A 20,267-nucleotide genomic window follows, 5' to 3' on the forward strand; every position below is an offset into this window, starting at 1 on the left:
GCAGGCATGTCCTCTATGCTTACAGCTTCCCGTGGGTGTTGGTTTGATACCGTTTGGGGACAGCCAAGGAGGCATCTGCAGGCAACAAAGGTAGGTGTGTGCTTGTGTGTGTGTTTCCTATGTAGATCCTAAGCCCAGTGTCACATGCAAGTAGGAGGAGTAAGAAGGGTTCCTGGCAAATCCGGGTTATGGATTGCATTTAAAAAGGCCCCGTGGGAGTGCAATGGGCCCCTGTCTTGCTGCTTAGCAATAATGGTATGGGTTTAGGTTCTGCTGTGTGTACTGGTGGTTGACTGCCCCCCAGCCCAGAGTGTGCATGGAAAATTGTCTGGCAGCCTCCCTGACAGCAAGCAGTGATAGTGCCCATGAAGGGGACCTTGTTGGGCCCGCCCCTTTCACGGTTATCGCTTCTCGGCCTTTTGGCTAAGATCAAGTGTAGTATCTGTTCTTATCAGTTTAATATCTGATACGTCCCCTATCTGGGGACCATATATTAAATGGATTTTTGAGAACGGGGGCCGATTTCGAAGCTTGCTTCCGTCGCCCTATGCATTGACCCGATATGGCAGTATCTTCGGGTACAGTGCACCACCCCCTTACAGGGTTAAAAAGAAAGATTCCTACTTTCATTGCTACCTGCTTGCTGGCTAGCCAGCTAGCCAGCCCTGTGGGCCTTGCTGCTGCTGCAGCCAAAAAACAAAAGGTGGTGCTGCTGCTGCTTCTGCTGCTTCTGCTTCTGCTTGTGTCTGGCCCCTGTTGGAGCGTCCAGGCACAGGACTTCTGCTGCTGCTGACTAAATGGCCTCCTTAATTGGATCATTTGAGTAGCCAGCACACCTGTGCAGGTAGGGCATGACATGATAGGCAGCTGCCTTGATAGCGGGTGGGTGCTGAATGTTCCTAATTGACAAAATAAGATTAATGCTTATGAAGAAATATAAAATCTCATCCCTTCCCCAATATCGCGCCACACCCCTACCCCTTAATTCCCTGGTTGAACTTGATGGACATATGTCTTTTTTCGACCGTACTAACTATGTAACTATGTAACATAACATGGGGGGGGGGGGGGGGGTCTCCTGGCTGTTCACACAGGTGTGTCATTGCTGTACATTGACCATGCATTGCTTCTGTGGTATTGCAAAGGCAAAGACAAATGCTTCCAGCCATCCATTGCACTAATGGATTGGTCATCAGCTGGCTGTCTATGTCCCGCATCAATATAGACCAAAGTACAGAGGGTTAGGCTATGCTATTGTGCACCTACCTGATGCATCAGAAGGTGCGAGGCCCTTGCTAAATTCTGTGCACAGACTTTGAGATCTATGCTTTAGACTGTATCTAAACCTGCTCCAACATGGACTGACATTCTGGCCTACTTTCAGCCGATGCGACTTGTCTGTCGCTGAACAGTCGCTTTTTATGTATTCAGCACCTATGTATAATGTTGTAAAAATGCTCTAGAAGCTAAAGTCGCAGAAATGTCACACATATTTGGCCTGCAACTTTCTGTGCGACAAATTCAGACAGGAAAAATCAGTATAAATCCTTAGAAAATTATCCCCCAGTGTCTCCATCTGCTGGCGGTATTGAATAAGCATTGCTGCACTGATGGGGTATGCATTAGACGAAAAAAAAGAAGAAAAAGAAGAATAATACGCCCAGAAAAGAGGCGAAAAGGAGAAAAACGTAAAAAAACGTGAAAAAAAAGTAAGAGGAAGAGAAGGGAAAAAAAGGTGGAAATGGGTTTAAAAGTGATTTCGGCGGAGAAATATATATATATATATATATATATATATATATATATATATGCGCACACACACACATAGATATAAACGTATTCTCCGTTGAGATATTGCAGCCGCTGCTGTGTCCAGGCCCAGGAGCCTTAGCACTGTGCTGTGATGTCACTCAATACCACTGACATCACTAGGTGTAAACAACATCTCTCCTTTGCTGTGTATGTGACTATGGAGCTGTTTGGTGATGTCGTCTATTACGGCCTTCATAGAAGCAACAGGAGATTGTTGCATCCATCTTGAACCCTCAGAACTACAGTGCTATGATGTCACTCACTTCCACAGGCCTTGCAGAGTGTAAACAACAACAACCCAGCTTTGTTGTGTATGTAACCATAGGGATTTGTGATGTCACCTAGAACCTTCACAGCAGCGACAGCTTTATGAGGAGCATCAGCACTGCTCTGCCTGAGCAGAACCATCACCGCCATAGGTTGTCAAATAACCCGGATTTAACCCACACAGGTAAGTCCAATGGGGTGCAGGCATGTCCTCTATGCTTACAGCTTCCCGTGGGTGTTGGTTTGATACCGTTTGGGGACAGCCAAGGAGGCATCTGCAGGCAACAAAGGTAGGTGTGTGCTTGTGTGTGTGTTTCCTATGCAGATCCTAAGCCCAGTGTCACATGCAAGTAGGAGGAGTAAGAAGGGTTCCTGGCAAATCCGGGTTATGGATTGCATTTAAAAAGGCCCCGTGGGAGTGCAATGGGCCCCTGTCTTGCTGCTTAGCAATAATGGTATGGGTTTAGGTTCTGCTGTGTGTACTGGTGGTTGACTGCCCCCCAGCCCAGAGTGTGCATGGAAAATTGTCTGGCAGCCTCCCTGACAGCAAGCAGTGATAGTGCCCATGAAGGGGACCTTGTTGGGCCCGCCCCTTTCACGGTTATCGCTTCTCGGCCTTTTGGCTAAGATCAAGTGTAGTATCTGTTCTTATCAGTTTAATATCTGATACGTCCCCTATCTGGGGACCATATATTAAATGGATTTTTGAGAACGGGGGCCGATTTCGAAGCTTGCTTCCGTCGCCCTATGCATTGACCCGATATGGCAGTATCTTCGGGTACAGTGCACCACCCCCTTACAGGGTTAAAAAGAAAGATTCCTACTTTCATTGCTACCTGCTTGCTGGCTAGCCAGCTAGCCAGCCCTGTGGGCCTTGCTGCTGCTGCAGCCAAAAAACAAAAGGTGGTGCTGCTGCTGCTTCTGCTGCTTCTGCTTCTGCTTGTGTCTGGCCCCTGTTGGAGCGTCCAGGCACAGGACTTCTGCTGCTGCTGACTAAATGGCCTCCTTAATTGGATCATTTGAGTAGCCAGCACACCTGTGCAGGTAGGGCATGACATGATAGGCAGCTGCCTTGATAGCGGGTGGGTGCTGAATGTTCCTAATTGACAAAATAAGATTAATGCTTATGAAGAAATATAAAATCTCATCCCTTCCCCAATATCGCGCCACACCCCTACCCCTTAATTCCCTGGTTGAACTTGATGGACATATGTCTTTTTTCGACCGTACTAACTATGTAACTATGTAACATAACATGGGGGGGGGGGGGGGTCTCCTGGCTGTTCACACAGGTGTGTCATTGCTGTACATTGACCATGCATTGCTTCTGTGGTATTGCAAAGGCAAAGACAAATGCTTCCAGCCATCCATTGCACTAATGGATTGGTCATCAGCTGGCTGTCTATGTCCCGCATCAATATAGACCAAAGTACAGAGGGTTAGGCTATGCTATTGTGCACCTACCTGATGCATCAGAAGGTGCGAGGCCCTTGCTAAATTCTGTGCACAGACTTTGAGATCTATGCTTTAGACTGTATCTAAACCTGCTCCAACATGGACTGACATTCTGGCCTACTTTCAGCCGATGCGACTTGTCTGTCGCTGAACAGTCGCTTTTTATGTATTCAGCACCTATGTATAATGTTGTAAAAATGCTCTAGAAGCTAAAGTCGCAGAAATGTCACACATATTTGGCCTGCAACTTTCTGTGCGACAAATTCAGACAGGAAAAATCAGTATAAATCCTTAGAAAATTATCCCCCAGTGTCTCCATCTGCTGGCGGTATTGAATAAGCATTGCTGCACTGATGGGGTATGCATTAGACGAAAAAAAAGAAGAAAAAGAAGAATAATACGCCCAGAAAAGAGGCGAAAAGGAGAAAAACGTAAAAAAACGTGAAAAAAAAGTAAGAGGAAGAGAAGGGAAAAAAAGGTGGAAATGGGTTTAAAAGTGATTTCGGCGGAGAAATATATATATATATATATATATATATATATATATATATATATATATATATATATATGCGCACACACACACATAGATATAAACGTATTCTCCGTTGAGATATTGCAGCCGCTGCTGTGTCCAGGCCCAGGAGCCTTAGCACTGTGCTGTGATGTCACTCAATACCACTGACATCACTAGGTGTAAACAACATCTCTCCTTTGCTGTGTATGTGACTATGGAGCTGTTTGGTGATGTCGTCTATTACGGCCTTCATAGAAGCAACAGGAGATTGTTGCATCCATCTTGAACCCTCAGAACTACAGTGCTATGATGTCACTCACTTCCACAGGCCTTGCAGAGTGTAAACAACAACAACCCAGCTTTGTTGTGTATGTAACCATAGGGATTTGTGATGTCACCTAGAACCTTCACAGCAGCGACAGCTTTATGAGGAGCATCAGCACTGCTCTGCCTGAGCAGAACCATCACCGCCATAGGTTGTCAAATAACCCGGATTTAACCCACACAGGTAAGTCCAATGGGGTGCAGGCATGTCCTCTATGCTTACAGCTTCCCGTGGGTGTTGGTTTGATACCGTTTGGGGACAGCCAAGGAGGCATCTGCAGGCAACAAAGGTAGGTGTGTGCTTGTGTGTGTGTTTCCTATGTAGATCCTAAGCCCAGTGTCACATGCAAGTAGGAGGAGTAAGAAGGGTTCCTGGCAAATCCGGGTTATGGATTGCATTTAAAAAGGCCCCGTGGGAGTGCAATGGGCCCCTGTCTTGCTGCTTAGCAATAATGGTATGGGTTTAGGTTCTGCTGTGTGTACTGGTGGTTGACTGCCCCCCAGCCCAGAGTGTGCATGGAAAATTGTCTGGCAGCCTCCCTGACAGCAAGCAGTGATAGTGCCCATGAAGGGGACCTTGTTGGGCCCGCCCCTTTCACGGTTATCGCTTCTCGGCCTTTTGGCTAAGATCAAGTGTAGTATCTGTTCTTATCAGTTTAATATCTGATACGTCCCCTATCTGGGGACCATATATTAAATGGATTTTTGAGAACGGGGGCCGATTTCGAAGCTTGCTTCCGTCGCCCTATGCATTGACCCGATATGGCAGTATCTTCGGGTACAGTGCACCACCCCCTTACAGGGTTAAAAAGAAAGATTCCTACTTTCATTGCTACCTGCTTGCTGGCTAGCCAGCTAGCCATCCCTGTGGGCCTTGCTGCTGCTGCAGCCAAAAAACAAAAGGTGGTGCTGCTGCTGCTTCTGCTGCTTCTGCTTCTGCTTGTGTCTGGCCCCTGTTGGAGCGTCCAGGCACAGGACTTCTGCTGCTGCTGACTAAATGGCCTCCTTAATTGGATCATTTGAGTAGCCAGCACACCTGTGCAGGTAGGGCATGACATGATAGGCAGCTGCCTTGATAGCGGGTGGGTGCTGAATGTTCCTAATTGACAAAATAAGATTAATGCTTATGAAGAAATATAAAATCTCATCCCTTCCCCAATATCGCGCCACACCCCTACCCCTTAATTCCCTGGTTGAACTTGATGGACATATGTCTTTTTTCGACCGTACTAACTATGTAACTATGTAACATAACATGGGGGGGGGGGGGGGGGTCTCCTGGCTGTTCACACAGGTGTGTCATTGCTGTACATTGACCATGCATTGCTTCTGTGGTATTGCAAAGGCAAAGACAAATGCTTCCAGCCATCCATTGCACTAATGGATTGGTCATCAGCTGGCTGTCTATGTCCCGCATCAATATAGACCAAAGTACAGAGGGTTAGGCTATGCTATTGTGCACCTACCTGATGCATCAGAAGGTGCGAGGCCCTTGCTAAATTCTGTGCACAGACTTTGAGATCTATGCTTTAGACTGTATCTAAACCTGCTCCAACATGGACTGACATTCTGGCCTACTTTCAGCCGATGCGACTTGTCTGTCGCTGAACAGTCGCTTTTTATGTATTCAGCACCTATGTATAATGTTGTAAAAATGCTCTAGAAGCTAAAGTCGCAGAAATGTCACACATATTTGGCCTGCAACTTTCTGTGCGACAAATTCAGACAGGAAAAATCAGTATAAATCCTTAGAAAATTATCCCCCAGTGTCTCCATCTGCTGGCGGTATTGAATAAGCATTGCTGCACTGATGGGGTATGCATTAGACGAAAAAAAAGAAGAAAAAGAAGAATAATACGCCCAGAAAAGAGGCGAAAAGGAGAAAAACGTAAAAAAACGTGAAAAAAAAGTAAGAGGAAGAGAAGGGAAAAAAAGGTGGAAATGGGTTTAAAAGTGATTTCGGCGGAGATATATATATATATATATATATATATATATATATATATATATATATATATGCGCACACACACACATAGATATAAACGTATTCTCCGTTGAGATATTGCAGCCGCTGCTGTGTCCAGGCCCAGGAGCCTTAGCACTGTGCTGTGATGTCACTCAATACCACTGACATCACTAGGTGTAAACAACATCTCTCCTTTGCTGTGTATGTGACTATGGAGCTGTTTGGTGATGTCGTCTATTACGGCCTTCATAGAAGCAACAGGAGATTGTTGCATCCATCTTGAACCCTCAGAACTACAGTGCTATGATGTCACTCACTTCCACAGGCCTTGCAGAGTGTAAACAACAACAACCCAGCTTTGTTGTGTATGTAACCATAGGGATTTGTGATGTCACCTAGAACCTTCACAGCAGCGACAGCTTTATGAGGAGCATCAGCACTGCTCTGCCTGAGCAGAACCATCACCGCCATAGGTTGTCAAATAACCCGGATTTAACCCACACAGGTAAGTCCAATGGGGTGCAGGCATGTCCTCTATGCTTACAGCTTCCCGTGGGTGTTGGTTTGATACCGTTTGGGGACAGCCAAGGAGGCATCTGCAGGCAACAAAGGTAGGTGTGTGCTTGTGTGTGTGTTTCCTATGCAGATCCTAAGCCCAGTGTCACATGCAAGTAGGAGGAGTAAGAAGGGTTCCTGGCAAATCCGGGTTATGGATTGCATTTAAAAAGGCCCCGTGGGAGTGCAATGGGCCCCTGTCTTGCTGCTTAGCAATAATGGTATGGGTTTAGGTTCTGCTGTGTGTACTGGTGGTTGACTGCCCCCCAGCCCAGAGTGTGCATGGAAAATTGTCTGGCAGCCTCCCTGACAGCAAGCAGTGATAGTGCCCATGAAGGGGACCTTGTTGGGCCCGCCCCTTTCACGGTTATCGCTTCTCGGCCTTTTGGCTAAGATCAAGTGTAGTATCTGTTCTTATCAGTTTAATATCTGATACGTCCCCTATCTGGGGACCATATATTAAATGGATTTTTGAGAACGGGGGCCGATTTCGAAGCTTGCTTCCGTCGCCCTATGCATTGACCCGATATGGCAGTATCTTCGGGTACAGTGCACCACCCCCTTACAGGGTTAAAAAGAAAGATTCCTACTTTCATTGCTACCTGCTTGCTGGCTAGCCAGCTAGCCAGCCCTGTGGGCCTTGCTGCTGCTGCAGCCAAAAAACAAAAGGTGGTGCTGCTGCTGCTTCTGCTGCTTCTGCTTCTGCTTGTGTCTGGCCCCTGTTGGAGCGTCCAGGCACAGGACTTCTGCTGCTGCTGACTAAATGGCCTCCTTAATTGGATCATTTGAGTAGCCAGCACACCTGTGCAGGTAGGGCATGACATGATAGGCAGCTGCCTTGATAGCGGGTGGGTGCTGAATGTTCCTAATTGACAAAATAAGATTAATGCTTATGAAGAAATATAAAATCTCATCCCTTCCCCAATATCGCGCCACACCCCTACCCCTTAATTCCCTGGTTGAACTTGATGGACATATGTCTTTTTTCGACCGTACTAACTATGTAACTATGTAACATAACATGGGGGGGGGGGGGGGGGGTCTCCTGGCTGTTCACACAGGTGTGTCATTGCTGTACATTGACCATGCATTGCTTCTGTGGTATTGCAAAGGCAAAGACAAATGCTTCCAGCCATCCATTGCACTAATGGATTGGTCATCAGCTGGCTGTCTATGTCCCGCATCAATATAGACCAAAGTACAGAGGGTTAGGCTATGCTATTGTGCACCTACCTGATGCATCAGAAGGTGCGAGGCCCTTGCTAAATTCTGTGCACAGACTTTGAGATCTATGCTTTAGACTGTATCTAAACCTGCTCCAACATGGACTGACATTCTGGCCTACTTTCAGCCGATGCGACTTGTCTGTCGCTGAACAGTCGCTTTTTATGTATTCAGCACCTATGTATAATGTTGTAAAAATGCTCTAGAAGCTAAAGTCGCAGAAATGTCACACATATTTGGCCTGCAACTTTCTGTGCGACAAATTCAGACAGGAAAAATCAGTATAAATCCTTAGAAAATTATCCCCCAGTGTCTCCATCTGCTGGCGGTATTGAATAAGCATTGCTGCACTGATGGGGTATGCATTAGACGAAAAAAAAGAAGAAAAAGAAGAATAATACGCCCAGAAAAGAGGCGAAAAGGAGAAAAACGTAAAAAAACGTGAAAAAAAAGTAAGAGGAAGAGAAGGGAAAAAAAGGTGGAAATGGGTTTAAAAGTGATTTCGGCGGAGAAATATATATATATATATATATATATATATATATATATATATATATATGCGCACACACACACATAGATATAAACGTATTCTCCGTTGAGATATTGCAGCCGCTGCTGTGTCCAGGCCCAGGAGCCTTAGCACTGTGCTGTGATGTCACTCAATACCACTGACATCACTAGGTGTAAACAACATCTCTCCTTTGCTGTGTATGTGACTATGGAGCTGTTTGGTGATGTCGTCTATTACGGCCTTCATAGAAGCAACAGGAGATTGTTGCATCCATCTTGAACCCTCAGAACTACAGTGCTATGATGTCACTCACTTCCACAGGCCTTGCAGAGTGTAAACAACAACAACCCAGCTTTGTTGTGTATGTAACCATAGGGATTTGTGATGTCACCTAGAACCTTCACAGCAGCGACAGCTTTATGAGGAGCATCAGCACTGCTCTGCCTGAGCAGAACCATCACCGCCATAGGTTGTCAAATAACCCGGATTTAACCCACACAGGTAAGTCCAATGGGGTGCAGGCATGTCCTCTATGCTTACAGCTTCCCGTGGGTGTTGGTTTGATACCGTTTGGGGACAGCCAAGGAGGCATCTGCAGGCAACAAAGGTAGGTGTGTGCTTGTGTGTGTGTTTCCTATGCAGATCCTAAGCCCAGTGTCACATGCAAGTAGGAGGAGTAAGAAGGGTTCCTGGCAAATCCGGGTTATGGATTGCATTTAAAAAGGCCCCGTGGGAGTGCAATGGGCCCCTGTCTTGCTGCTTAGCAATAATGGTATGGGTTTAGGTTCTGCTGTGTGTACTGGTGGTTGACTGCCCCCCAGCCCAGAGTGTGCATGGAAAATTGTCTGGCAGCCTCCCTGACAGCAAGCAGTGATAGTGCCCATGAAGGGGACCTTGTTGGGCCCGCCCCTTTCACGGTTATCGCTTCTCGGCCTTTTGGCTAAGATCAAGTGTAGTATCTGTTCTTATCAGTTTAATATCTGATACGTCCCCTATCTGGGGACCATATATTAAATGGATTTTTGAGAACGGGGGCCGATTTCGAAGCTTGCTTCCGTCGCCCTATGCATTGACCCGATATGGCAGTATCTTCGGGTACAGTGCACCACCCCCTTACAGGGTTAAAAAGAAAGATTCCTACTTTCATTGCTACCTGCTTGCTGGCTAGCCAGCTAGCCAGCCCTGTGGGCCTTGCTGCTGCTGCAGCCAAAAAACAAAAGGTGGTGCTGCTGCTGCTTCTGCTGCTTCTGCTTCTGCTTGTGTCTGGCCCCTGTTGGAGCGTCCAGGCACAGGACTTCTGCTGCTGCTGACTAAATGGCCTCCTTAATTGGATCATTTGAGTAGCCAGCACACCTGTGCAGGTAGGGCATGACATGATAGGCAGCTGCCTTGATAGCGGGTGGGTGCTGAATGTTCCTAATTGACAAAATAAGATTAATGCTTATGAAGAAATATAAAATCTCATCCCTTCCCCAATATCGCGCCACACCCCTACCCCTTAATTCCCTGGTTGAACTTGATGGACATATGTCTTTTTTCGACCGTACTAACTATGTAACTATGTAACATAACATGGGGGGGGGGGGGGGGGTCTCCTGGCTGTTCACACAGGTGTGTCATTGCTGTACATTGACCATGCATTGCTTCTGTGGTATTGCAAAGGCAAAGACAAATGCTTCCAGCCATCCATTGCACTAATGGATTGGTCATCAGCTGGCTGTCTATGTCCCGCATCAATATAGACCAAAGTACAGAGGGTTAGGCTATGCTATTGTGCACCTACCTGATGCATCAGAAGGTGCGAGGCCCTTGCTAAATTCTGTGCACAGACTTTGAGATCTATGCTTTAGACTGTATCTAAACCTGCTCCAACATGGACTGACATTCTGGCCTACTTTCAGCCGATGCGACTTGTCTGTCGCTGAACAGTCGCTTTTTATGTATTCAGCACCTATGTATAATGTTGTAAAAATGCTCTAGAAGCTAAAGTCGCAGAAATGTCACACATATTTGGCCTGCAACTTTCTGTGCGACAAATTCAGACAGGAAAAATCAGTATAAATCCTTAGAAAATTATCCCCCAGTGTCTCCATCTGCTGGCGGTATTGAATAAGCATTGCTGCACTGATGGGGTATGCATTAGACGAAAAAAAAGAAGAAAAAGAAGAATAATACGCCCAGAAAAGAGGCGAAAAGGAGAAAAACGTAAAAAAACGTGAAAAAAAAGTAAGAGGAAGAGAAGGGAAAAAAAGGTGGAAATGGGTTTAAAAGTGATTTCGGCGGAGAAATATATATATATATATATATATATATATATATATATATATATATATGCGCACACACACACATAGATATAAACGTATTCTCCGTTGAGATATTGCAGCCGCTGCTGTGTCCAGGCCCAGGAGCCTTAGCACTGTGCTGTGATGTCACTCAATACCACTGACATCACTAGGTGTAAACAACATCTCTCCTTTGCTGTGTATGTGACTATGGAGCTGTTTGGTGATGTCGTCTATTACGGCCTTCATAGAAGCAACAGGAGATTGTTGCATCCATCTTGAACCCTCAGAACTACAGTGCTATGATGTCACTCACTTCCACAGGCCTTGCAGAGTGTAAACAACAACAACCCAGCTTTGTTGTGTATGTAACCATAGGGATTTGTGATGTCACCTAGAACCTTCACAGCAGCGACAGCTTTATGAGGAGCATCAGCACTGCTCTGCCTGAGCAGAACCATCACCGCCATAGGTTGTCAAATAACCCGGATTTAACCCACACAGGTAAGTCCAATGGGGTGCAGGCATGTCCTCTATGCTTACAGCTTCCCGTGGGTGTTGGTTTGATACCGTTTGGGGACAGCCAAGGAGGCATCTGCAGGCAACAAAGGTAGGTGTGTGCTTGTGTGTGTGTTTCCTATGCAGATCCTAAGCCCAGTGTCACATGCAAGTAGGAGGAGTAAGAAGGGTTCCTGGCAAATCCGGGTTATGGATTGCATTTAAAAAGGCCCCGTGGGAGTGCAATGGGCCCCTGTCTTGCTGCTTAGCAATAATGGTATGGGTTTAGGTTCTGCTGTGTGTACTGGTGGTTGACTGCCCCCCAGCCCAGAGTGTGCATGGAAAATTGTCTGGCAGCCTCCCTGACAGCAAGCAGTGATAGTGCCCATGAAGGGGACCTTGTTGGGCCCGCCCCTTTCACGGTTATCGCTTCTCGGCCTTTTGGCTAAGATCAAGTGTAGTATCTGTTCTTATCAGTTTAATATCTGATACGTCCCCTATCTGGGGACCATATATTAAATGGATTTTTGAGAACGGGGGCCGATTTCGAAGCTTGCTTCCGTCGCCCTATGCATTGACCTGATATGGCAGTATCTTCGGGTACAGTGCACCACCCCCTTACAGGGTTAAAAAGAAAGATTCCTACTTTCATTGCTACCTGCTTGCTGGCTAGCCAGCTAGCCAGCCCTGTGGGCCTTGCTGCTGCTGCAGCCAAAAAACAAAAGGTGGTGCTGCTGCTGCTTCTGCTGCTTCTGCTTCTGCTTGTGTCTGGCCCCTGTTGGAGCGTCCAGGCACAGGACTTCTGCTGCTGCTGACTAAATGGCCTCCTTAATTGGATCATTTGAGTAGCCAGCACACCTGTGCAGGTAGGGCATGACATGATAGGCAGCTGCCTTGATAGCGGGTGGGTGCTGAATGTTCCTAATTGACAAAATAAGATTAATGCTTATGAAGAAATATAAAATCTCATCCCTTCCCCAATATCGCGCCACACCCCTACCCCTTAATTCCCTGGTTGAACTTGATGGACATATGTCTTTTTTCGACCGTACTAACTATGTAACTATGTAACATAACATGGGGGGGGGGGGGGGTCTCCTGGCTGTTCACACAGGTGTGTCATTGCTGTACATTGACCATGCATTGCTTCTGTGGTATTGCAAAGGCAAAGACAAATGCTTCCAGCCATCCATTGCACTAATGGATTGGTCATCAGCTGGCTGTCTATGTCCCGCATCAATATAGACCAAAGTACAGAGGGTTAGGCTATGCTATTGTGCACCTACCTGATGCATCAGAAGGTGCGAGGCCCTTGCTAAATTCTGTGCACAGACTTTGAGATCTATGCTTTAGACTGTATCTAAACCTGCTCCAACATGGACTGACATTCTGGCCTACTTTCAGCCGATGCGACTTGTCTGTCGCTGAACAGTCGCTTTTTATGTATTCAGCACCTATGTATAATGTTGTAAAAATGCTCTAGAAGCTAAAGTCGCAGAAATGTCACACATATTTGGCCTGCAACTTTCTGTGCGACAAATTCAGACAGGAAAAATCAGTATAAATCCTTAGAAAATTATCCCCCAGTGTCTCCATCTGCTGGCGGTATTGAATAAGCATTGCTGCACTGATGGGGTATGCATTAGACGAAAAAAAAGAAGAAAAAGAAGAATAATACGCCCAGAAAAGAGGCGAAAAGGAGAAAAACGTAAAAAAACGTGAAAAAAAAGTAAGAGGAAGAGAAGGGAAAAAAAGGTGGAAATGGGTTTAAAAGTGATTTCGGCGGAGAAATATATATATATATATATATATATATATATATATATATATGCGCACACACACACATAGATATAAACGTATTCTCCGTTGAGATATTGCAGCCGCTGCTGTGTCCAGGCCCAGGAGCCTTAGCACTGTGCTGTGATGTCACTCAATACCACTGACATCACTAGGTGTAAACAACATCTCTCCTTTGCTGTGTATGTGACTATGGAGCTGTTTGGTGATGTCGTCTATTACGGCCTTCATAGAAGCAACAGGAGATTGTTGCATCCATCTTGAACCCTCAGAACTACAGTGCTATGATGTCACTCACTTCCACAGGCCTTGCAGAGTGTAAACAACAACAACCCAGCTTTGTTGTGTATGTAACCATAGGGATTTGTGATGTCACCTAGAACCTTCACAGCAGCGACAGCTTTACGAGGAGCATCAGCACTGCTCTGCCTGAGCAGAACCATCACCGCCATAGGTTGTCAAATAACCCGGATTTAACCCACACAGGTAAGTCCAATGGGGTGCAGGCATGTCCTCTATGCTTACAGCTTCCCGTGGGTGTTGGTTTGATACCGTTTGGGGACAGCCAAGGAGGCATCTGCAGGCAACAAAGGTAGGTGTGTGCTTGTGTGTGTGTTTCCTATGTAGATCCTAAGCCCAGTGTCACATGCAAGTAGGAGGAGTAAGAAGGGTTCCTGGCAAATCCGGGTTATGGATTGCATTTAAAAAGGCCCCGTGGGAGTGCAATGGGCCCCTGTCTTGCTGCTTAGCAATAATGGTATGGGTTTAGGTTCTGCTGTGTGTACTGGTGGTTGACTGCCCCCCAGCCCAGAGTGTGCATGGAAAATTGTCTGGCAGCCTCCCTGACAGCAAGCAGTGATAGTGCCCATGAAGGGGACCTTGTTGGGCCCGCCCCTTTCACGGTTATCGCTTCTCGGCCTTTTGGCTAAGATCAAGTGTAGTATCTGTTCTTATCAGTTTAATATCTGATACGTCCCCTATCTGGGGACCATATATTAAATGGATTTTTGAGAACGGGGGCCGATTTCGAAGCTTGCTTCCGTCGCCCTATGCATTGACCCGATATGGCAGTATCTTCGGGTACAGTGCACCACCCCCTTACAGGGTTAAAAAGAAAGATTCCTACTTTCATTGCTACCTGCTTGCTGGCTAGCCAGCTAGCCAGCCCTGTGGGCCTTGCTGCTGCTGCAGCCAAAAAACAAAAGGTGGTGCTGCTGCTGCTTCTGCTGCTTCTGCTTCTGCTTGTGTCTGGCCCCTGTTGGAGCGTCCAGGCACAGGACTTCTGCTGCTGCTGACTAAATGGCCTCCTTAATTGGATCATTTGAGTAGCCAGCACACCTGTGCAGGTAGGGCATGACATGATAGGCAGCTGCCTTGATAGCGGGTGGGTGCTGAATGTTCCTAATTGACAAAATAAGATTAATGCTTATGAAGAAATATAAAATCTCATCCCTTCCCCAATATCGCGCCACACCCCTACCCCTTAATTCCCTGGTTGAACTTGATGGACATATGTCTTTTTTCGACCGTACTAACTATGTAACTATGTAACATAACATGGGGGGGGGGGGGGTCTCCTGGCTGTTCACACAGGTGTGTCATTGCTGTACATTGACCATGCATTGCTTCTGTGGTATTGCAAAGGCAAAGACAAATGCTTCCAGCCATCCATTGCACTAATGGATTGGTCATCAGCTGGCTGTCTATGTCCCGCATCAATATAGACCAAAGTACAGAGGGTTAGGCTATGCTATTGTGCACCTACCTGATGCATCAGAAGGTGCGAGGCCCTTGCTAAATTCTGTGCACAGACTTTGAGATCTATGCTTTAGACTGTATCTAAACCTGCTCCAACATGGACTGACATTCTGGCCTACTTTCAGCCGATGCGACTTGTCTGTCGCTGAACAGTCGCTTTTTATGTATTCAGCACCTATGTATAATGTTGTAAAAATGCTCTAGAAGCTAAAGTCGCAGAAATGTCACACATATTTGGCCTGCAACTTTCTGTGCGACAAATTCAGACAGGAAAAATCAGTATAAATCCTTAGAAAATTATCCCCCAGTGTCTCCATCTGCTGGCGGTATTGAATAAGCATTGCTGCACTGATGGGGTATGCATTAGACGAAAAAAAAGAAGAAAAAGAAGAATAATACGCCCAGAAAAGAGGCGAAAAGGAGAAAAACGTAAAAAAACGTGAAAAAAAAGTAAGAGGAAGAGAAGGGAAAAAAAGGTGGAAATGGGTTTAAAAGTGATTTCGGCGGAGAAATATATATATATATATATATATATATATATATATATACGCGCACACACACACATATATATAAACGTATTCTCCGTTGAGATATTGCAGCCGCTGCTGTGTCCAGGCCCAGGAGCCTTAGCACTGTGCTGTGATGTCACTCAATACCACTGACATCACTAGGTGTAAACAACATCTCTCCTTTGCTGTGTATGTGACTATGGAGCTGTTTGGTGATGTCGTCTATTATGGCCTTCATAGAAGCAACAGGAGATTGTTGCATCCATCTAGAACCCTCAGAACTACAGTGCTATGATGTCACTCACTTCCACAGGCCTTGCAGAGTGTAAACAACAACAACCCAGCTTTGTTGTGTATGTAACCATAGGGATTTGTGATGTCACCTAGAACCTTCACAGCAGCGACAGCTTTATGAGGAGCATCAGCACTGCTCTGCCTGAGCAGAACCATCACCGCCATAGGTTGTCAAATAACCCGGATTTAACCCACACAGGTAAGTCCAATGGGGTGCAGGCATGTCCTCTATGCTTACAGCTTCCCGTGGGTGTTGGTTTGATACCGTTTGGGGACAGCCAAGGAGGCATCTGCAGGCAACAAAGGTAGGTGTGTGCTTGTGTGTGTGTTTCCTATGCAGATCCTAAGCCCAGTGTCACATGCAAGTAGGAGGAGTAAGAAGGGTTCCTGGCAAATCCGGGTTATGGATTGCATTTAAAAAGGCCCCGTGGGAGTGCAATGGGCCCCTGTCTTGCTGCTTAGCAATAATGGTATGGGTTTAGGTTCTGCTGTGTGTACTGGTGGTTGACTGCCCCCCAGCCCAGAGTGTGCATGGAAAATTGTCTGGCAGCCTCCCTGACAGCAAGCAGTGATAGTGCCCATGAAGGGGACCTTGTTGGGCCCGCCCCTTTCACGGTTATCGCTTCTCGGCCTTTTGGCTAAGATCAAGTGTAGTATCTGTTCTTATCAGTTTAATATCTGATACGTCCCCTATCTGGGGACCATATATTAAATGGATTTTTGAGAACGGGGGCCGATTTCGAAGCTTGCTTCCGTCGCCCTATGCATTGACCCGATATGGCAGTATCTTCGGGTACAGTGCACCACCCCCTTACAGGGTTAAAAAGAAAGATTCCTACTTTCATTGCTACCTGCTTGCTGGCTAGCCAGCTAGCCAGCCCTGTGGGCCTTGCTGCTGCAGCCAAAAAACAAAAGGTGGTGCTGCTGCTGCTGCTTCTGCTGCTTCTGCTTGTGTCTGGCCGCTGTTGGAGCGTCCAGGCACAGGACTTCTGCTGCTGCTGACTAAATGGCCTCCTTAATTGGATCATTTGAGTAGCCAGCACACCTGTGCAGGTAGGGCATGACATGATAGGCAGCTGCCTTGATAGCGGGTGGGTGCTGAATGTTCCTAATTGACAAAATAAGATTAATGCTTATGAAGAAATATAAAATCTCATCCCTTCCCCAATATCGCGCCACACCCCTACCCCTTAATTCCCTGGTTGAACTTGATGGACATATGTCTTTTTTCGACCGTACTAACTATGTAACTATGTAACATAACATGGGGGGGGGGGGGGGGGGTCTCCTGGCTGTTCACACAGGTGTGTCATTGCTGTACATTGACCATGCATTGCTTCTGTGGTATTGCAAAGGCAAAGACAAATGCTTCCAGCCATCCATTGCACTAATGGATTGGTCATCAGCTGGCTGTCTATGTCCCGCATCAATATAGACCAAAGTACAGAGGGTTAGGCTATGCTATTGTGCACCTACCTGATGCATCAGAAGGTGCGAGGCCCTTGCTAAATTCTGTGCACAGACTTTGAGATCTATACTTTAGACTGTATCTAAACCTGCTCCAACATGGACTGACATTCTGGCCTACTTTCAGCCGATGCGACTTGTCTGTCGCTGAACAGTCGCTTTTTATGTATTCAGCACCTATGTATAATGTTGTAAAAATGCTCTAGAAGCTAAAGTCGCAGAAATGTCACACATATTTGGCCTGCAACTTTCTGTGCGACAAATTCAGACAGGAAAAATCAGTATAAATCCTTAGAAAATTATCCCCCAGTGTCTCCATCTGCTGGCGGTATTGAATAAGCATTGCTGCACTGATGGGGTATGCATTAGACGAAAAAAAAGAAGAAAAAGAAGAATAATACGCCCAGAAAAGAGGCGAAAAGGAGAAAAACGTAAAAAAACGTGAAAAAAAAGTAAGAGGAAGAGAAGGGAAAAAAAGGTGGAAATGGGTTTAAAAGTGATTTCGGCGGAGAAATATATATATATATATATATATATATATATATATATATATATACGCGCACACACACACATATATATAAACGTATTCTCCGTTGAGATATTGCAGCCGCTGCTGTGTCCAGGCCCAGGAGCCTTAGCACTGTGCTGTGATGTCACTCAATACCACTGACATCACTAGGTGTAAACAACATCTCTCCTTTGCTGTGTATGTGACTATGGAGCTGTTTGGTGATGTCGTCTATTATGGCCTTCATAGAAGCAACAGGAGATTGTTGCATCCATCTAGAACCCTCAGAACTACAGTGCTATGATGTCACTCACTTCCACAGGCCTTGCAGAGTGTAAACAACAACAACCCAGCTTTGTTGTGTATGTAACCATAGGGATTTGTGATGTCACCTAGAACCTTCACAGCAGCGACAGCTTTATGAGGAGCATCAGCACTGCTCTGCCTGAGCAGAACCATCACCGCCATAGGTTGTCAAATAACCCGGATTTAACCCACACAGGTAAGTCCAATGGGGTGCAGGCATGTCCTCTATGCTTACAGCTTCCCGTGGGTGTTGGTTTGATACCGTTTGGGGACAGCCAAGGAGGCATCTGCAGGCAACAAAGGTAGGTGTGTGCTTGTGTGTGTGTTTCCTATGCAGATCCTAAGCCCAGTGTCACATGCAAGTAGGAGGAGTAAGAAGGGTTCCTGGCAAATCCGGGTTATGGATTGCATTTAAAAAGGCCCCGTGGGAGTGCAATGGGCCCCTGTCTTGCTGCTTAGCAATAATGGTATGGGTTTAGGTTCTGCTGTGTGTACTGGTGGTTGACTGCCCCCCAGCCCAGAGTGTGCATGGAAAATTGTCTGGCAGCCTCCCTGACAGCAAGCAGTGATAGTGCCCATGAAGGGGACCTTGTTGGGCCCGCCCCTTTCACGGTTATCGCTTCTCGGCCTTTTGGCTAAGATCAAGTGTAGTATCTGTTCTTATCAGTTTAATATCTGATACGTCCCCTATCTGGGGACCATATATTAAATGGATTTTTGAGAACGGGGGCCGATTTCGAAGCTTGCTTCCGTCGCCCTATGCATTGACCCGATATGGCAGTATCTTCGGGTACAGTGCACCACCCCCTTACAGGGTTAAAAAGAAAGATTCCTACTTTCATTGCTACCTGCTTGCTGGCTAGCCAGCTAGCCAGCCCTGTGGGCCTTGCTGCTGCAGCCAAAAAACAAAAGGTGGTGCTGCTGCTGCTGCTTCTGCTGCTTCTGCTTGTGTCTGGCCGCTGTTGGAGCGTCCAGGCACAGGACTTCTGCTGCTGCTGACTAAATGGCCTCCTTAATTGGATCATTTGAGTAGCCAGCACACCTGTGCAGGTAGGGCATGACATGATAGGCAGCTGCCTTGATAGCGGGTGGGTGCTGAATGTTCCTAATTGACAAAATAAGATTAATGCTTATGAAGAAATATAAAATCTCATCCCTTCCCCAATATCGCGCCACACCCCTACCCCTTAATTCCCTGGTTGAACTTGATGGACATATGTCTTTTTTCGACCGTACTAACTATGTAACTATGTAACATAACATGGGGGGGGGGGGGGTCTCCTGGCTGTTCACACAGGTGTGTCATTGCTGTACATTGACCATGCATTGCTTCTGTGGTATTGCAAAGGCAAAGACAAATGCTTCCAGCCATCCATTGCACTAATGGATTGGTCATCAGCTGGCTGTCTATGTCCCGCATCAATATAGACCAAAGTACAGAGGGTTAGGCTATGCTATTGTGCACCTACCTGATGCATCAGAAGGTGCGAGGCCCTTGCTAAATTCTGTGCACAGACTTTGAGATCTATACTTTAGACTGTATCTAAACCTGCTCCAACATGGACTGACATTCTGGCCTACTTTCAGCCGATGCGACTTGTCTGTCGCTGAACAGTCGCTTTTTATGTATTCAGCACCTATGTATAATGTTGTAAAAATGCTCTAGAAGCTAAAGTCGCAGAAATGTCACACATATTTGGCCTGCAACTTTCTGTGCGACAAATTCAGACAGGAAAAATCAGTATAAATCCTTAGAAAATTATCCCCCAGTGTCTCCATCTGCTGGCGGTATTGAATAAGCATTGCTGCACTGATGGGGTATGCATTAGACGAAAAAAAAGAAGAAAAAGAAGAATAATACGCCCAGAAAAGAGGCGAAAAGGAGAAAAACGTAAAAAAACGTGAAAAAAAAGTAAGAGGAAGAGAAGGGAAAAAAAGGTGGAAATGGGTTTAAAAGTGATTTCGGCGGAGAAATATATATATATATATATATATATATATATATATATATATATATATATATATATACGCGCACACACACACATATATATAAACGTATTCTCCGTTGAGATATTGCAGCCGCTGCTGTGTCCAGGCCCAGGAGCCTTAGCACTGTGCTGTGATGTCACTCAATACCACTGACATCACTAGGTGTAAACAACATCTCTCCTTTGCTGTGTATGTGACTATGGAGCTGTTTGGTGATGTCGTCTATTATGG

At 46.1% G+C, this 20,267-nt stretch overlaps 9 non-coding genes across 9 annotated transcripts; all 9 read left to right on the forward strand.

Moving 5' to 3' along the window:
• The first annotated feature begins 403 nt into the window (after positions 1–403).
• On the forward strand, positions 404–594 carry LOC130348280 (U2 spliceosomal RNA). The gene has a single exon (XR_008886037.1). It is a non-coding gene; the product is annotated as a U2 spliceosomal RNA (small nuclear RNA).
• Positions 595–2,682: 2,088 nt separating this feature from the next.
• On the forward strand, positions 2,683–2,873 carry LOC130348282 (U2 spliceosomal RNA). The gene has a single exon (XR_008886039.1). It is a non-coding gene; the product is annotated as a U2 spliceosomal RNA (small nuclear RNA).
• Positions 2,874–4,975: 2,102 nt separating this feature from the next.
• On the forward strand, positions 4,976–5,166 carry LOC130348284 (U2 spliceosomal RNA). Its single transcript, XR_008886040.1, has one exon. It is a non-coding gene; the product is annotated as a U2 spliceosomal RNA (small nuclear RNA).
• A 2,096-nt stretch (positions 5,167–7,262) lies between these two features.
• On the forward strand, positions 7,263–7,453 carry LOC130348285 (U2 spliceosomal RNA). Its single transcript, XR_008886041.1, has one exon. It is a non-coding gene; the product is annotated as a U2 spliceosomal RNA (small nuclear RNA).
• Positions 7,454–9,548: 2,095 nt separating this feature from the next.
• LOC130348286 (U2 spliceosomal RNA) lies at positions 9,549–9,739 on the forward strand. The gene has a single exon (XR_008886042.1). It is a non-coding gene; the product is annotated as a U2 spliceosomal RNA (small nuclear RNA).
• Positions 9,740–11,833: 2,094 nt separating this feature from the next.
• LOC130348244 (U2 spliceosomal RNA) lies at positions 11,834–12,024 on the forward strand. The gene has a single exon (XR_008886010.1). It is a non-coding gene; the product is annotated as a U2 spliceosomal RNA (small nuclear RNA).
• Positions 12,025–14,110: 2,086 nt separating this feature from the next.
• LOC130348287 (U2 spliceosomal RNA) lies at positions 14,111–14,301 on the forward strand. The gene has a single exon (XR_008886043.1). It is a non-coding gene; the product is annotated as a U2 spliceosomal RNA (small nuclear RNA).
• Positions 14,302–16,384: 2,083 nt separating this feature from the next.
• On the forward strand, positions 16,385–16,575 carry LOC130348288 (U2 spliceosomal RNA). The gene has a single exon (XR_008886044.1). It is a non-coding gene; the product is annotated as a U2 spliceosomal RNA (small nuclear RNA).
• A 2,087-nt stretch (positions 16,576–18,662) lies between these two features.
• On the forward strand, positions 18,663–18,853 carry LOC130348289 (U2 spliceosomal RNA). Its single transcript, XR_008886045.1, has one exon. It is a non-coding gene; the product is annotated as a U2 spliceosomal RNA (small nuclear RNA).
• Positions 18,854–20,267: the final 1,414 nt, after the last annotated feature.

The sequence above is a fragment of the Hyla sarda genome, unplaced genomic scaffold (assembly GCF_029499605.1).
Source record: "Hyla sarda isolate aHylSar1 unplaced genomic scaffold, aHylSar1.hap1 scaffold_879, whole genome shotgun sequence".
Classification (NCBI taxonomy): domain Eukaryota; kingdom Metazoa; phylum Chordata; class Amphibia; order Anura; family Hylidae; genus Hyla; species Hyla sarda.